General features: G+C 39.7%; 1 protein-coding gene across 2 annotated transcripts in view; it reads right to left on the bottom strand.

Annotated features, from left to right (window-relative positions):
- The window catches only part of bclaf3 (BCLAF1 and THRAP3 family member 3), a 34,609-nt gene extending 18,707 nt beyond the window's left edge, over positions 1 to 15,902 (bottom strand). The window contains exon 1 of one of the 2 annotated variants that reach the window (XM_003218877.4): positions 15,702 to 15,902. The gene's annotated coding sequence lies outside the window, so the exon portion shown is untranslated. Of the gene's footprint in view, positions 1 to 15,546; positions 15,666 to 15,701 lie in introns of those variants that run through there. The other variant, XM_008107300.3, reaches the window with a different exon arrangement.
- Positions 15,903 to 18,456: the final 2,554 nt, after the last annotated feature.

Here is an 18,456-nt window from a genome sequence, read left to right as displayed (position 1 = left end):
TAAATGATACTTGAATAGTGTAGCTGTTATACACAGAACCTTCTCTCTTCTCTCTTTGTTGTTAAAGTGGTAATGTCAAAAGTGGTTTTAGGATGGTTCTGTAGTAAGATATTTAAATTCTGGGATACAGTATTTTCTGAAATACAGAAATAAATATCATGAACCTACACCTCACAAAGACTCCAGAATCAGCCCTCCTCTATAATAAAAATTAAATAAACTCTAAATGTCTAGAGGAAAAATATTAAAATACAATCATTTGTAACTGTTTCGTTGAATTCATGGTAGGAGAAAAATAATGTTCAGGTTTCTGCTGTTGAGGAAGCATCTCTGACATTCTTAATCCGTATGCTATGACAATGTACTATAAAATTATAGCACCTAAATTATCCCCTATTAATCATTTACATATTGTGGGGCATACTCTGTAGGTCCATTTTACAGCCACCATAGCTAAAAAAAAGATCCTTATTTGCTTTGCCATTTTAGCATTGATGAAATGTATTATCCTTATCACCTATTCTTTTTTTTCAATGCAGTATCCAATTCATGTGAGAACCAATGTGGAGCAGTGGTGTGAGCATTGGATTAAGACAGCTTCTGAAACTATTTGTCACAACACGTTAGTGTGTTGGCTGAAGTATGAAGATGTGCCGAGCAAATGTAATGAGAAATGACAAAAATCTTGAAAATATATTATTGGTTTACAAATCATGTAATTTATTAATATAAATTAAAGATTTTCATGAGATACGTTGTGTCTCCATACATTTCATTAGGACAATTTATGTATGTGTCTGTATCTCTTATAAGGGTTGATTTAACTTCTGGGTTAAACTGAATTAGTGTCACAAAATGATGCATGTCTAAAATGTGTGTTGCCAATATGAAATGTTTGGAAAGCTCTGGACTAGGGGCTTATTCACTCTACAGAACTACAGTACTATATGCCACTTTATCTGCCATGGTAACATCCTGGATTTGAAATTTAGGAAAACCTTTTGAGTTTTCAAATAAAGAGCTCCATGGGCTCAGCAAAGTCCCAAGATTCCATGGGATTAAATCATGGCATTTAAAGTGGAATTACAGTGCTAAAATTGGGAATCACAACTGGACTCTAAGACTCCAAGAAATCAAAATTCAAATCTCTAGTCAGCCATGGAAACCTCCTGGATGACCTTGGGCATTTCACATCCTCTAAGTCTTAGAAGAGGCAGTGTCAAACCTCCCCTGAATAAATCTTGCCAAAAAAATTGTAATAGGGTCACTACAGCGGGCATATTTATTTGATTTTTCTGTTGTATGCCAATAAAGACTGTGTGTGTGTAATGCTGTTGTTTATTCATTCAGTCGCTTCCGACTCTTTGTGACCTCATGGACAGGCCCATACCAGAGCTCCCAGTCAGCTGTCACCACTCCCAGCTCCTTCAAGGTCAAGCCAGTCACTTCAAGGATACCATCCATCCATCTTGCCCTTGGTCGGCCCCTCTTCCTTTTTCCTTCCATTTTCCCCAGCATCATTATCTTCTCCAAGCTTTCCTGTCTTCTCATTATGTGGTCAAAGTTCTTCATCTTTGCTTCTAATATCCTTCCCTCCAGTGAGCAATCGGGCATTATTTACTGAAGTATGGACTGGATCTTCTTGCATGTGTGTGATAGTGTTACCATAAGTCAACGTCAACTTGAAAACATAACTACAGCAAATCCACCTAATTTGGGATTATATTCCTTACAAAGCAACAGCAAATGATGCAAATATGTCCTAATATTGACAAAGTGACTTAACAGTGCTATGTCCCAAATGACTAGAATGAGCCAAGAAAATTATCATAAACATCACAGCTCCACCAAACTAAAAGCTGGTTATGTGTAGTTGACATTGCAGCCAAGAAAAATCCTTCTCATCCAAATGCAACACATCACATTGGTAGCGTGGGAAAGACTGACATCATGTACATGATCTTGCTCTGGGATAAATAGAACTAGCATAATTTCCAGTGCAGACACTCCTTTCACCTGATGGAAAGAAACTGATTGTAAATTTTAACTCGAGATCTTTAATGTTCATCCAGAAGTAAAATCATTTAACATCTTAACAAGGGTGTTTCTTTAATTTAGAAGAGGAAGAAAACTTCACCAATGGAATTGTTTAATTTGTTTTGCACCTCTGAAAACATACATACAATGGTTGAAACATCTGACACAAATCCCTACATATACTTATAAAATGTAATGTAAATCTTCTTACTTCTATTAATAAAATTCAGGAAGCAAGACATAGCTCTTCATTTTAAGCTTTTAAAAATGAAGGCAGATAATTTAAAAGTTATTGCAAAGGATTACTCCCATTCATCATGGAGTTTCGACATTTGTGGGCGGAAGCATACTGCCAAGTCTAGGATGTGATTGCTTAAGGCAAGTGGGTGGAAAATGTGGCATGCCTTCCATTTTTAAAGATATACTATAAAGTTTATGTTAGAGAATATTTGGATCAGAACCAATCTATGGTTTCTTTCTCTATGGATACTAGGCGGGATTAATATGACTACTCTGCACAATACATGGAAAAATCAATGGAGACAAACTTCATTTGTTTCAAAATATGGCCAGAGGCTGATGGAGGCCAAAATATATGTATGGAACAGCACATCTGCTTTAAATGCACTTCTACTATTGGTTTTTAGATTCAATACAAAAAGCTGACTCAAGCCTTTAAGACTCTACATGGATTAGGAGTCAACTGTATTCATATAATTTTGCCAAAAAAGCTACGATTTATATGTAAGTTAATGTTTGTGTATGATGATGAAATCTATAAGGCTGGAAAGAAGGTCTTTTTGATGGTGGCTTCACAGTTGTTGAATTTTCCCCCAAGTCACATTTAGTTGGACAGTTAAATCCTGGTGCTCAAGAAAACCTTACGTTTGCATTTTTATTGCCACATCACTATCAGTGAACTATGTTGTTTGAACAAAGGGGTTATGCCCTTATTCTGATAAGCCATGTTTCTGTTTCATTTCAAAGACTACCTACAGTTCCTTCTTTGTGAGATCAATACATACTGCTGAACATTTGTTTGGAAGTAATCATCGGAAATAAAAGGATATAATACTAAGCAAGATTTAAAAATTCAGGCTATATGAATTAATGAGCAATCAGAAGAAAACAGCAAGAAACAAGAATGTGTCTTTCAGCATGTGTCAATGCAACATATACCATGTCAATGAGCCATAGCTAAACAATTTGTACACCAAATATTAGAAGATTTCATTCAGTATAGTTATACTTCAAGCCAATGATGTGTTACTATATAAACCCTGCTATACTTCAATCAAGCATTTTTCTTTTGAGAAAATGCCTTTACAGATATGCAAGAATGCTACCATTTTTATTGGCCTACAAGGACGTTAGCTTTCCTCCATTTTCTGCATAGGATATATTCTGAAAGACACTCCTCTATTATTATGCGTTTCTGGAACATTTATGTAACTAAAAGTCTGAATACTGTAAATGATAAAACAAAAAAATCCTCTGTACAAAGAGCTCCTGACCAAAGTAAGGAAAGTCAGAGGTTATCACATATTTTCAGGTCAATTCAGCAAAAACCAAATAAAAATTGCATTCCTATGCATAACTTTAGAAAAGTTGATCACCGAGTTGGACAAATTGGAATCATTCTGCCCAAATTAAATTTACTGCTATGCTGGAGCCCACTCTGCCCCCTGCCACAGAAGCTAGTTAAGAAGTACAGCTGTGGCTCTGGGATGCTTTAAGAAGTGTGATTCCACCTGCAAACAAGATGTGCAGGAAACATACATCATGTTTTAAAGGACAAAAACCTCTCCTTTTTGCTCCTGAAACAAATGCAGTCAAAGCAGAGTTTAGGCAGTGATTGAGGGTCTGCACCTGCTCCATTAGTTGTCCATCCTTATTTTAACAGTTATAGTTGTACAAATACTCTTCTTCCCTTGTACTGTAGTTTCTAAGAAGTTGGATTGTCATGCTAACATAATTCTATAAAAAAAACAAAAGCAGTAAAAAATAACAAGTGCAAAAACATCCTCTTATGGACTCAGGCAGGGGTCCCCAAACTAAGGCCCGGGGGCCGGATGCGGCCCTCCAAAGCCATTTACCTGGCCCCCGCCCTCAGTTTTAGACTTAGGTTCGCCCTAAGTCTGAAATGACTTGAAGGCACAACAACAACAATCCTACTTGATGATCTCATTGGCCAGAAGCAGGCCCACACTTCCCACTGAAATCCTGATAAGTTTACAGTATGTTGGTTAAAATTATTTTTATTTTTAAATATTGTATTGTTTTTTTATTTACCAATATTGTAAATGAAATATTGTAAATGAATGATATGGTAATAATATAATATATTGTAGTAATAAATAAATAAATATTGTGTATACATATAATATTGATAATAATATTATAATGTAATAGAATATAGTACATATTTATTTATTTATTACAGTATTTCTTCCCCCCCTTCTCACCCAGTAGGGGACTCAGGGCAGCTAATAATAATAATACAATGTAATAATATTGTATAATATAATAATATTAATTATATATTATATATTAAATGTAATATTACCAATAATAATATGGTATAGTGGTATAGTACAATACAGTAATATACAATGCTAATATTGTGCTATGTTAATAATATAATATATCGTATGTACATACAACGTGTAAGCCGCTCTGAGTCCCCTTCGGGGTGAGAGAGGGTGGAGTATACATGTAGCAAATAAATAAATAAATAAATAAATGTTGTAGGGGGTTTTTTTGCACTACAAATAAGACATGTGCAGTGAGCATAGGAATTTGTTCATTTTTCCCCCCAAATGATAATTCGGCCCCTCAACAATCTGAGGGACCATGAATCGGCCCTCCACTTTAAAAGTTTGAGGACCCCTGGACTTAGGGAAGAAAGGTTCTCTCAGTCTTTTTTATTGAGGTTATGATGTTGGCAGTGACAGGTATTTTCATGCCTCTCTACATGTTATAACCGCACCTAACTGCATAATTGTCTTCGTTTATGTGCCTTCAAGTCACTTCTTATCTTATGACAATGCCATGAATTTCACAGGGATTTCATAATAAGCATAACACAAAAGTCACATTGCATAAAGCAGAACAGCACAAACCAGTCCTGCATATAAATCTGGGCATTGTATTGATTTTTCAAAATAGCTTTAACTTACCTCAGAAGAATGACATGATCTATGCTGATATTGATAAACCTAGAAGCTTAAGTTTCTATAGATATATGGATGGAATTCAGTAGTGAGGCTTCCATAATTAAAGTTACAATTAAAGTAAAGCCCTGAAGATACATATTCTAGCTGAAAGACACCCAGTGTTTTGGCTTGATTATACCATTCAACCTGGCTGCCTCTCTCCATGAAAAAATAGTATGTGAGCAGGTAAACTGAATGGAGAGGGAAGAACCATGCAATGGACAGGCTGCAAAGATAGCTAGAATGACTAGCTGATAATAGATGATAACATTTACTGGTGAGTAGTACCAAGATTCCTTAAGTTTATATCCTAAATCTCCAAGATATTCTGTCAGAGTTTGTTAGAGTATTCCTTTTCGCCAATGCCAGAATAATCAGAATACTAAAGTCATAGAAGTTTCCAGGGCAACAAACCTATCAGTTCAGAGAATCGGCTAATTCCAAGTGATCCTTGAGTCAGTGTGGAAGTTAGTGTCATTTCTCATCTGGCTACTATAAAACACAAAATGGGATTTGCAGTTGTGGCTAGTACTATAAACATCTGAAATAATTATATGCACTCTACACGTTGTTCTGTTACGACAAATGCTTTTCAACACACTGTACATCATCATTAATGGTGTTGTGTTATATTTCTCTATGTATCAGCCTTGCAAAAATTCAAAAAATTACCAGCTTTCCTGCCAACAAATATCTTGCATTAGTCCCTTGCAGCATATTTATGAATTTAAAAATGAAAAAAGGGAGCAACAACTCCTCCACTTTAGGAAAAGTGCCCAGGGCATGTGTTTTACTATTAATTTTCAGGCAAAACGTTAAATATTCTCCAAAATTTTATCTGGATCCCTAAGAAATGTACATTTTTTTACCAGTTTCATGCTAAGATCATTAAGTGCCTGAAACAAGTTATTAAATTTAGTCATTTTAAGATGACCCTTACGAAACTTGCCCTAACAACAAGCAGAGTGTAATTTTACCACAAGATTACTAAAATTTGCATTAGATTATTTTAAATTCTGTCTTTCCACATCCCTGCCCTAAGGCAATGGAAATGGGGATGTCAGTCTAGACAGATTACTACACTTGGGAAATACATTTAATTTGAAAAATAATGTTAAAATTATTTCTTTGATGAGACTCCTGTATTTAACTTCTAAGAAGCACACAAAATCTTGATAAAAAGTACACAGCTCTATATGTTTTACATATATTTGTCAAATTAACTAGAAATATATTTAGGAATGACCACAGTAAACAACTAAATGGTCCCAGGCTGATCTGACAGCTATCTTCCAGTAGTTAGTCCATGTAAACTTATCTTATGAGTTACAACACATGTGTGTGTGCACATATGCACACATCTTCAAGATGCTTGTCAACTTATAATGATCTCATGAATTTCACAGGCAAGAAACACTCAGAGGTGGCCTCTTAATATAGCTGAGAGCACCTGGTATTTCTTGGTGGTTCTCCATCCAACAACTGATCATGTTTAACTTCCAAGATCTGATGGTGTCTTCAGGGTATCTAAGTAGGCCTGTTGTTTAACAGCAGTGGAGAGTAAGATATATTTTGACAGAATAATGAAATGTTTGGGATCATAGTCCCAAATCTACATCAACTGCAACAGATCCATTGAATCAACTGGATTTACAAATATTTTTGTTTACCATTAAGCAAATGATTATGTGGTTTTACATTATGTGAGACTGGCAGTTGGATTTAAGACACAGGTATTCAAGAAACTAATTATTTAGTATGTTTTAGTGTTTGTTTGCTTGTTTATGAGCAGTCCACCTTGAGTTGGTGGTTTACTGCCAGGTGAGGAGATGAGAGAGGCAAATAGAAAGTAAGAGTGACAGAGGCAAGAACTGAGACCCTTCTTTACTGCCTCTCTCTTCTTCTAAAAGAAGAATGTTAAATTTTAACATAACTTGGAGCCCAAGATTCCAACCTCCCCGAATAAGGGTTTGACACCCCCTTTACATTTCAACCCCGCATTCCACTTCTCAAACCTGAGTCCAACAATCTTGCCAGGCCATGTTTCCAACTGAGACCAGGACTTCTAGCATCCTGACTGGATCTATTGGTGGTGCCCTCTTTGTCACAGGTCAGTTTAGTAACTTTGGTGTCTAGAGAAAGGAAACACGTTGAGCAGCCTCCCTAAGGCTTAGAGCAGGCATGGGCAAACTTCAGCCCTCAAGGTGTTTTGGATGTCAACTCCCACAATTCCTAACAGCCCAGCAGTCCAAAACACCTGAAGGGCTGAAGTTTGCCTGGCTTAGAGCCTCTGCGGGTCGCACCAACTCCTTGTAAAGACCGCATCCAGTCCCCCCCCCCCCCCCGGGCCACATATTATGCAAGCCCAAACTAGAGCATCTCTAGATCATCTTACAAAAGTTCAGAAATATCCAATGAAAAACAACCCTCCCCCTCTTTAGGGAACTGGTTTCATTGTCAGACCACAGGAGAAGAAGATGCGCATAGTCACCTGAATGGAACTGAACATGAATATGCAGCAGTAAAACTGGAAATACAAGCATGTATTCTATTATTTAATCCTGCAAAAGGCTGCTGAAGGGAATTAACTTCCCAAAGCTTTCCAACCCAATGGAATAGCTGACCAAAATACACTTTGCTGAGTAATATCCCTCAGCATGATCAGGCACCATCAGTAATTCCACATAAAAGTAAATGTTTAAAAAGTCTGCTGAAAGTAGACTAGAGTAAGATGTTTTAAAACTCTCAAGGCAAACTATGCTTAAGAATACCTCCATTGGTTAAAATCACCTAGTTTAGTATTCTGCCCATCAATCAACAACATACTTCCAAATAGCCTATTACCCAATCTCACTGCTGCTTCCTAGCAACTGATACTCAGAAGATGGAAAAAGCAGTACTGTGAGTACCAGTTGCTAAGGAGCAACAATGGAAATGGCTACTGCTCTTATGGTTGCTTGTAAGCTTCCCAGAGTAATCGCTGTGAGGTAGTATTCTTAGTCTGCTGCTTTAGTCTTTCAGTGACATGTCCAAAGGGACGTCCTGTTTCATGAAAAAACCACTGAGCTTCAGATACAAGCTCATACAATTATATATTCTTGACTAGGTACACAGATTTGAAAAGTCTGCAGTCAACTGCACAAAAATGCAGGTGGACACTCAAACATTTACTCTGTGTCATCCAATTTCCACTGACCAAAATACTTGACTTAATCAGATAGGAAAATTGTAAAAATTCCCATTTAGTTATGTTTTTTCCCCATAAAGTATGGTGATCAGCTATGATTTTTAGAGCGCCTACCATTTTCAGTTTAAAGCGCTCTTTAATACTCAAAATCAAGACAAAAGGAAATCATTTGAATGCATTTACATGCAAAGTAATGATTTCTGTGATTATTAGCTTGGTGCCATGGGGGAGAAACTATTCAAGATTTCCCATGGAATTAATTTTATAGATATCACTTTTCTTGCATTTTGGAACACTTTAATTATTTGTCTAAATTGCTTTGTTAACCCCCCCCCCCCCAAATTTTGTTTGCTATTATACCAAGAGATTCCATTACTATACACCGTTAACATCTTCATCCCAATACTACACAATCATGTTCTATGCTACAGCTGACTTAGAATTAGAGAGTGAGACTGCAAATTCTGAGCATTAAGAAATGATATCAAATGGTTACTGAATGTGCTATTATCCTTTTACGGAAAGGGCTAAGAGGATTATGGGCATTTGTGTCTTACCGTGTTTCCCCGAAAATAAGACAGTGTCTTATATTAATTTTTGCTCCCAAAGATGCTCTAGGTCTTATTTTCAGGGGATGTCTTATTTTTCCATGAAGAAGAATTCACATTTATTGTTGAACAAAAAAATGAACATTATATACTGTACAGTCGTTGTCATCACAAACCAGCATAACCAGATAAACTGTGAATCCTATCAAGAATTTCTTGTTACTACCATTATTTCCATGTACAACACTCTATGGTACGTATATTTACCGATCCTGCATGCTCTGGTGTTCTGTTCGTTGGGCATGCTTCCAAACAAAAACTTTGCTAGGTCTTACTTTCGGGGGAGGCCTTATATTTAGCAATTCAGCAAAACTTCTACTAGGTCTTATTTTCTGGGGATGTCTTATTTTAGGGGAAACAGGGTAGCTGGTTTTGAGTTTTACTTACACTGTCTGAGGTACATGTGTCAAACTTAAGGCCCAAAGGCTGAATCTGACCCTCCACGTCACTTTATGTGGCCTGCAAAGGTCAGGTGCCATTATCCTTTCCTCTCCCCTCTTCCTACTCCTCAGCCAATTAAACTTCATGGGAGAAGAGCTGGGGCACCCAAAAAGAACTACTTTGAGCTAGGATGCACCCTCCTCCATCCCTACACCCTCCCAGGTGGAAGGGGGATTGAGTGATATAATACCCCCTTATTTCTTTTTCCTTCTTTTCCATCCCACCTGCAGGACAGAGCCCAGGCCAATCACAGCCAAGGCTGCCTCCATTTCTCAGATCTCTCTTCTGGCATGGTAACATCCCTGGCTATGGAGGGAGATGAGATACTCAACTCTTTGGGGCAAGAAACAGTCAGGGAAACAAGAGCTGCCAAGAAAATGTCCGTACAGGCATTTATTGTGAGGGGAGACCCTTCACATGGGCAGACCAGATAGGCAAAGCTGAAAATGATCCTCGAGATCATGTAGTCCAACCCAGTAGAGAGGTCTGGCTCTCATGTGTTTATAATATCTCATTAATGGCAAGGGCCCTTTCACCATTGATAAGGAAATCTTTTGCTACCTTGTGTCAACTGTGTCAGGGGTTCAAATCATCATGAAATTCCCTGTTTTATAGTGGAAGGAACTCTTCACTTCTTTTAGGGAGCCAAATACCTTATTGCAGTTAAGTGGTCTCCTCAGAAACAGAAATAACACAGACACAAAGCTATTTGTTCCAACTGGAAAGCTTTTCTTTCTTAAGTTGCAGTAATAGTACAAATACTAGCACAGTGTTTAGAGTATGTACAAACTCTCTTTCTCTTATCTACATCTACTAACCTCAATACTCCAACTCTCATCAACTCAACACAGTTAATACAAATTTATAGGCAGCAATCTCAGTACTCAGCTACCACATCCCAATTACAGTGAACCTGTGGTTAATCCTGAAACACTGATTTTGTTAGCACTGAGAAATGCTGAGTAATTTACACAATCCGACAAACTGTGGGGGGAAATATGAAACATTTTGAAAAGGAAAGAACTGTGCATGACCAACAACATAGTCCCATGGCAAAGACCCTTACTTTTGATCAAAATGGAGTTGTCTGTACATTTGTGTATCTCTTTCAACACCGCTGTGTCTATCTGTATGAATGATGCATTATATAATACTGTAGTAATAAAGCAAAATACAATATCCCATGCAACATATGTGTGTGTACATATACAACTGTACATACATTAGTACTCATTGTAGAAATATGTAACACAGTATTACTATATGCCATAAGTTATACACACACATTTCACATATAGATTTGAATGTGCTTATATATTTGTGTGTATTTCCATTTATACATATCAACATATGTGCAATCAGGCTGTCCCTCAAAAATATACAATCGTACAATTATAAATGGCCTTCTGAAGATAACCATAAGGTTGATGTGGCCCGCAGTGAAAATGAGTTTGACACTCTTGGTCTGTTCAAGTAGCCAAATTTTCTTGAGAAGACTCTCTTCCATGCAAGCAAAATATTTAAGTGGAAGAAGAGCCCTTTCCTCACAAGCATACATTCACACTCTGAAAGAAAAATAACTGTGGAATCTAAGTATCCTAACTTGTCTTACTCTAGCTGCAGGGGACACTTCAAACTGCACCATAACTTCAGATGGTAGTTTCTGTGTGACAGAAGGGGATTTTTAAATTTCAACATCAATTTCAGGGACAGGTTATAGAATAGACCAGGGGCAGTGAGTGGAATCCCCTTGAAAACTAGTATTTAGGTATACAGCAATTTAGAATGAACTTCCCAAGTAAAGCAATCTAAAACAGTGAGTCCAGCCAAAGGAAAACTGAGACAAGAGAGAGACATACAGAGAAAAGGAGGGAAGGATGAATGAACTATAAAACTACACAATACAGTTATAAAACAAATCTTTCAAAAAGAATATAACACACTCTAAAGCAAACAAACAAAATGTAATCAAAATACATAAAATTATAAACCAATGTTGAAGTAACATTCCAACATATCCAAAAGGATATGAAACAGTAAAATCCCCAAACCTTTGGAAAATCCAGACAAGAGGATAGTCATATACAGAGCAAAAGAATAAAATAGAAAACTACCCAATTACAACAGAATTGTCAAACAGATCAAGCAGAAAAAATACACTATACCCTAAGGCAAATTGACCTAAACATGTGATCAAAATACAGTAGAATTCCGCTTATCCAACTTAAACGGGCGGGCCGAGTGTTGGATAACGGGATCTATTGGATAATAGGGAGGACCCGCCTAGGGAAACCTGTAACATGTTGCTGTTTAGCAACACGCTCTGCATTTCCCCGAAGTCCCAGGCCCTTACTGGAGGGAAGAGTTTCCTCCCTCCGGCAAAGGCCCAACTTAGCGAAACCCAGAGTGTGTTGCTTTAAAGGCCTGGCCCTTACCTTCCGTGGCTGCCTCTGTGTCTGCCTCCCCCTCCTCTGCATCCTCCTGGGGCAGCCCAAGGAAGAGGGAAAGAAAAATCCTCCTCCCTCTCTCGAGCTCCCTCCGACTCAGCAGTGCTCCCTTTCATGGGCTGCCCCAGGAGGATGCGAAGGAGGAGGTGCGGAGGAGGGGGAGGCAGACGCAGTGGCAGCCATGAGCACAACGGCAGCGGGGAGAATACTACGTGCCACCAAGCCCCTGGCGGCATGTCGGATAATATGGAGTGTCGGATAACCGGAAATCTACTGTATGTAAGATTGTGAAGAAGCATTACAGCAAAGTCCAGACAAGAGAACTGTCTCATACAGAGGAAAGGAATAATTACATATAAAACTACACAATTACAATACAACCATAAGACAACTCAGGCTCATAAAATACCACCACCACCACACACATACATACAAATTACATTATCTAAGGAAAGAAGATCAAACTAAATGATCAAAATATACAATATTACAAAACAGTGTTAAAATAAAACCCCAAAACCTTTGGAAAATCCAGGCAAGGTTATTGTTTAAGAAGTAGCAAAAAATATAAAGTTGCACCATTATAAAAACAAATAAATAAAATACCACCAATACAGACGCAAATTACACTATACCTAAAGGCAAATCAAACAGAATATGCAAGATTATAAAACAATATTATAACTAAAATATCAAAGCCTTTGAAATACCCTCAGAAAAGGGAAGGAATAGTGAATTATAAAACTATAGGTACAATACAGCCCTCCCCCCCCCCCCAAAAAGAACACAAATTCTACTACTGTATTCTCTAAGGCAGGCATGAGCAAACTTCTGGCTATTAAAAACTGTTGGAGTTTAAGTCCAAAACACCTGGAGGGCCAAAGTTTTCCCATGCCTGCTCTAAGGCAAACTAAGGTATACATGTAATCAAAAAATAGAAGATCACAAAACAGTATTTTAAAAATCCTAAACTTCTGGAAATCCCAAGCTACACAATTACAAAACAACTGTAAAACAAATCAGCCAAATAAAATACTCTCACCACAAACAAGTTACAAATTACAAAGGGAATGTCACACAAATTACAAGAGGGTTGTCACACAGAGGGAAGAAATATCAAAATTTCATACCTCACACATACAACAAAACTGTAAAACAAATCATGCACATACCCCTCCTCCCAATTACACTATACTCTACGACAGGCATGGGCAAACCAGCTATTAGGTATTGTGGGAGTTGAAGTCCAAAACACCTGGAGGGCCAAAGTTTGCCTATGCCTGCTCTAAGACAATATCAAGTAAAAAAATACAAGACTATAAAAAGAGATTGTCACACAAATTACAAGAGGACAGGCTTGCTGTGAGTTTTGCAGTTTCAAGACCTGGCTGCTTACTGCCTGGGGGAATCCTTTGTTGGGAGGTGTTAGCTGGTCCTAATTGTTTTCTGTCTGGAATTCCCCTGTTTTCAGAGTGTTGTTCTTTATTTACTGTCCTGATTTTAGTATTAAAATACTGGTAGCTGGATTTTGTTCATTTTCATGTTTTCCTACTTTCTGTTGAATTTGTCCACATGCTTGTGGATTTAAATGGCTTCTCTATGTAGTCTGACATGGTGGTTTATTAGAGTGGTCCAGCATTTCTGCGTTCTCAAATAATATGCTATGTCCAGGTGCTCTGCTGTAGCTGACTTATCAGGTTGAGTTAGTATGTAGCGCTTTTCCTGTTCCTTGAAATCAGTCAGGCCTTGAAGCTGCAAAGCTTTTCAATGCTAATCAAGATGATTAATTGCAACGTTCACGCTTGCCACCAACAGACAAGAGTTCTTTCTCCCACCCTGGACCTTCCAGAGATATATAAACCTCCCTTGACTAACAGGCCTCATAACCTCTAAGGATGCCTGCCATAGATGAGGATGAAACGTCAGGAGAGAATGCTTATGGAACATGGCCATACAGCCCGGAAAATTCACAGCAACCCAGTGATTCCGGCCATGAAAGCCTTAGACAATACAAGATGACTGTGTAGTAACAGAATCATACAGTTGGGAAAGATCTCATGGGCCATCCAGTCCAACCCCCTGCTAAGAAGCAAGAAAATCACATTCAAAGCACCCTTATAGATCCAGCCTCTGTTTAAAAGCCTCCAAAGAAGCAGCCTTCACCACACCCTGGGGCAGATATTTCCACTGCTGAACAGCTCTCACAGTGAGGAAGTTCTTCCTGATGTTCAGGTGGAATCTCCTTTCTTGTAGCTTGAAGCCATTGTTCCGCGTCCTAGTCTGCAGGGCAGCAGAAAACAAGCTTGCTCCCTCGTCCCTATGACTTTTCCTCACATATTTATTTATTTACAGTATTTATATTCCGCCCTTCTCACCCCGAAGGGGACTCAGGGCGGATTACAATGAACACATATATGGCAAACATTCAATGCCAACAGACAAACAACATTCAGTTTTAGACAGACACAGAGGCATTTTTTTAACATCTTTCCAGCTTCACGATTCCAGCCACAGGGGGAGCTGTTGCTTCACCGTCCATTGGTGGCTGTTCTTCCTCATTCTTTTCCTCGTGAGCAGTTTTATGGTGTTGTAGATTAGTTAAATTAGCCTCCCGCATAAAGCGTACCTAAATTTTCCCTACTTGACAGATGCAACTGTCTTTCAGGGCTGCTAGGTCAACAGCAAGCCGGGGCTATTTTTTTTTTAATGGTCGGAGGCTTAACCCGACCTGGGCTTCGAACTCCTGATCTCTCGGTCAGTAGTGATTTATAGCAGCTGGTTACTAGCCAGCTGCGCCACAGCCCGGCCCCATGGCTTTCATGTCTCCTCTCAGCCTTCTCTTCTGCAGGCTAAACATGCCCAGCTCTTTAAGCCGCTCCTCATAGGGCTTGTTCTCCAGACCCTTGATCATTTTAGTCGCCCTCCTCTGGACGCTTTCCAGCTTGTCAACATCTCCATTCAATTGCGGTCCCCAGAATTGGACACAGTATTCTAAGTGTGGTCTGGCCATGGCAGAATAGAGGGGGAGCATGATCTAGACCTGGATCTAGACCAGTGGTTCTCAACCTGGAGTCCCCAGATGTTTTTGGCCTACAACTCCCAGAAATCCCAGCCAGTTTACCAGCTGTTAGGATTTCTTGGCGTTGTAGGCCAAAAACATCGAGAGACCCCAGGTTTTGAACCACTGATCTAGACACTATACTCCTATTTATGCAGGCCAAAATCCTATTGATTTTTTAGCCACCGCATCACATTGTTGGCTCATGCTTAAGTTGTTGTCCACCAGGACTCCAAGATCATTTTCACAGGTAATGCTGTCGAGTTGGGCGTCCCAAATACAGTTATAAAACAAATCATTCAAAAAGACGACCAAATGTAATCGACAATAAAACTGTAAAACCAATCCAGTAACTCCCCCCCCCCCCCAGACATCAGAAGAGGATTGTCACGCAAATCACAAGACATGGCGGGAAGGCATAACCAAATATAATAGTAACACAATTGCAATACGACGGTGAAACAAATCACGCAGATGAAATACTCCCTCCATACACACACCCCTTACACTGCACTCTGAGGCAGCCTGACCTAAGCGTGTCGTCAATATTTACCCGATTATAATACAGTACGAAAGTAAAATCCCCAAAGGTTTAGCAAGCGCATGCGAAGACGGAGGCGGGGGCTGGGCGTCCTCTTCTCTCTCCCAAATCTGGCTTCCCTGGGCCCCGCAGGCCCTTCGCGAGGGGGCGGGCCCTGAGGCGCCTACCTTGGCCTCCGCCTGAAGGGGGGGCCTCTCGGGGCCCAATGGCGACGACGACAACGACCACACCTCAGAGTGTCCTCGGGTCCCGGTTTGTTGGAGGTGGAGGAGGATGAAGGAGAAAGCGACCCCTCCCTCTTCCCTTCCCCGCCGCCGCCACCGCCTGCCTCCCCGCCTGGAGCAGGAGGGCCGGACTGACTGCCCCGGAAGTGACGGGGCGGGGCAGCGCCAATAGGAATCCTCCTCACCCTGACGTCACGCCGCCGGCTCGGGGCCCCGCCCCTTCGGAGGGTATCTGCCCCGCCCCCTTGGGCCCTGGGGAGGGAGATGGGGAGGGGGCTCCGCTCACGGGGGAAAGCACCAGCTCCCTCTCCCGCCCTCGCTCCACCCACTCCCCTTTGGACTAGCCCGCCTTGGCTCTCAGCCTTGGGTCCCCAGGTGTTTTGGCCTTCAACCCCCAGAAATCCTAACAGCTGGTGAACTGGCTGGGATTTCTGGGAGTTGTAGGCCAAAACACCTGGGGACCCACAAGTTGAGAACCACTGGGCCCTAGCTCTACAGCAGGCATGGGCAAACTTGGGTCCTCCAGGTGTTTTGGATTTCAACTCCCACCATTCCTAACAGCCACATAATCAGGCAAAGGTTGAGTATCCCTTCTATGAAATGTTTGTGACCAGAAGTGCTGTGGATTTCTGATTTTGGAATACTTTCCATACAGATAAATACGATCTCTCGGAGATGGCTCCCAAGTGTAAACCCCAAATGGAGGTGTCTCCAACACACCTTATGCACATTGCCTGAAGGGGATTTGATGGCCCATGCGCATAAAGCAAAGTCTGGGCTACTCTTCGATTATCCGAGCGGAGGCCGCAAGGCAAAGGAAGGACAGCCCATTTTATATAGGGGGAGTTGAAAGAGGAAAACCATTTTCCCCATTTGTGCTGGTTATTCCCCCCTCCCATATCATACACGATGGTTGTTTCCACAAACATGACATGGGTTGAGGGAATAACAGGAAAACAGGGGGAAATGGTTTAACTTCTTCAACACCCCCTTCCCCTAAAATGGACTAGTCCCTCGCCTGGACAATGAAACCGTACCTATTTTGGATTTTTGGCTAAGGAATGCCATAATAAACACAAGGGAGCAAAAAAGTGTCTCTTTTACTACTGTTCAAGGGCTTCAGCCTGATAATAATTTTGTTCCAAGGCTGATCTTTTGCTTAAGTGAAGCAACCCTTTTTCTTTCTCAGAAGGCAAAAAAAGAATCCCAGACTTTTCCAAATTTTATTTTAGGAGCAAAAAACATATTTTAAACGGAGCTGTCAACGTAACATATCCTTTTCAAGAGATAATTAGTTTTATAATACTATGTGGTATGTATGTGCCTTTAAGTCACCATAAGTCAACAGGCTTATAGCGACCCCATTGATTTTATAGGATTTTTTTAAGGCAATGATTATGCAGAGATAGATATGCCAGTTCCTTCCTCTGAAATACAACCTAAAGCACCTGGTATTAGTTGGTGGTCTCCCATCCAAGTACTAACCAGGGATGACTGTGCTTTGCCACCTTTAACTGCCATGAGTGAATGCTATGGAATCATGGGAGTTATAGTTTTGCAAGGCCTTTAGCTTTAGAGTGCCGGTGCCTCACCAAACTACAAATCCTAAGATTCCATAGCATTGAGCCATGGTAATTAAAGTACTGTCAAACTGTGTGATAATTCTACAGTGGACATGCACTTTCTCCAAAGACCTGATTAAGCGGCCAAGTATTTCAAGTAGCTGCTAGTACTAAGGTGTGAAGGCAATAAATCTCCCTACACAAAGTCAGTTTCTATGAAATCATCACCTTCACTAAGGAGATTTCTTTGGTTAAATATTATTTTGAGCTAACAGTAACTTGCCTGAGAAAGCCAGTGAGCTGCAATTTGAACCCAAATTTCACATTCAGCCATCTCTCATAATGGGTCTCACTAATTAGCATTCATGGCTTCTCGATATACACAGATATACACAGGGCATTTTTATTTACTTGTCAAAGAGCATTTTGTGCTGTCATCACAGATTGCCTGTCTAAAAGCAACATAGGTATTGCATGACATTGGAAACCCATCGTCCCTTTTTCACTATTTGTTATAGTCTGGGCCTGAATATATTGCACAAGATTTATCTAGCCTACAATGATGCATTTTAATATATTAGGTTTATGGTTCCCATCCCCTTGATCAGGTTGTGTAAGTGTTATTTATTGCTATATAATTGTATTATTTTACCTTGCTTAATGTGTTATGTTGTTATGTAATGTATGTGTGGTTTTTATGATAGGAAACCGCCCTGAGTCCCATCCGGGAGATAGGGCGGTATATAAAGTTATTATTGTTGCTGTTGTTATTATTATATAGTCTGTCATAGTCATGCCTATTCTTTTGCATTCCTAAACACCCAGCTTAAAGAATTTGAGTTTCTAACTCTGGATGCTATAGAATCATTTTATTTATTTTATTTATTTATTAAATTTATATACCGCTACTCCCAGTTTGGCTTGGAGCGGTTTACAAAAATAGATTAAAACAATACACTTGGTTTTAAAATAACAATAAAAACAATAAAAACAGCAATAAAAGCAACAATAAAAACAGACATAGGAATTCATGGGAATTGCAGTTCTACAAGTTCTTTAGCCTTCGCTGTCTAAGAGTGCTGATGCCTCATCAAACTACAACTCCCATGTTTCTATAGCCTTTAGCCATGGCACTT

This window comes from Anolis carolinensis, chromosome 3 (assembly GCF_035594765.1).
Source record: "Anolis carolinensis isolate JA03-04 chromosome 3, rAnoCar3.1.pri, whole genome shotgun sequence".
NCBI lineage: Eukaryota > Metazoa > Chordata > Lepidosauria > Squamata > Dactyloidae > Anolis > Anolis carolinensis.
The sequence above is the reverse complement of the archived record's forward strand: the minus strand, read 5'-3'. Positions and strand labels throughout refer to the sequence as shown.